Source organism: Vigna radiata, unplaced genomic scaffold, assembly GCF_000741045.1.
Source record: "Vigna radiata var. radiata cultivar VC1973A unplaced genomic scaffold, Vradiata_ver6 scaffold_321, whole genome shotgun sequence".
In the NCBI taxonomy this organism is placed as follows: domain Eukaryota; kingdom Viridiplantae; phylum Streptophyta; class Magnoliopsida; order Fabales; family Fabaceae; genus Vigna; species Vigna radiata.
Window position 1 is genome coordinate 343,976 of NW_014543610.1, and position 542 is coordinate 344,517.

The window sequence follows — 542 nt, forward strand, 5'->3', positions numbered from 1 at the left end:
GGCTTCAAGAGATAAGTTTCTTGTATCGCTTCTCTCGGTTTGATTTTGTCTGAATCTGTGTTGTTTGATTCTCATCTCTGTCTTCATGTTTTCACTGTTTTGTGTTGATTTGCTTCCGCGTTGTTCATAATTTTCCTTTTATGTCTTGATCTAGTTAGTTGTGCGTTTTCTCTGAATGAGATTCAATCTGTTTGTTCATCCTTGAATCTGAATTCTGTGTTAGGTCTTCAAGTTTGCGTGTGTTGTGCTTTGAGTCATTATTTTTGAGTGTTATTTTCATTTTAAATCGGTCTAATTCTTGTTTTGAGTCTTTTAATTTTTAAATCTGATTGGTTATGTCTAGTCATGTTGTTTGCTCTTAATTCTGTCAAATTCTGAGTTGAACCTGTGCCTGGATGAATCTGCATATAAGGAATTGATCTTTCAATAGATGCACACAAAATGAGCAATGATTAATGAGCTTAGTGCATCTAGAAGTCAATCACAGTGCAGTACCAGTAGAATCACAGAGCCAAATCTGTTTCAAATATGATGTTAATGGT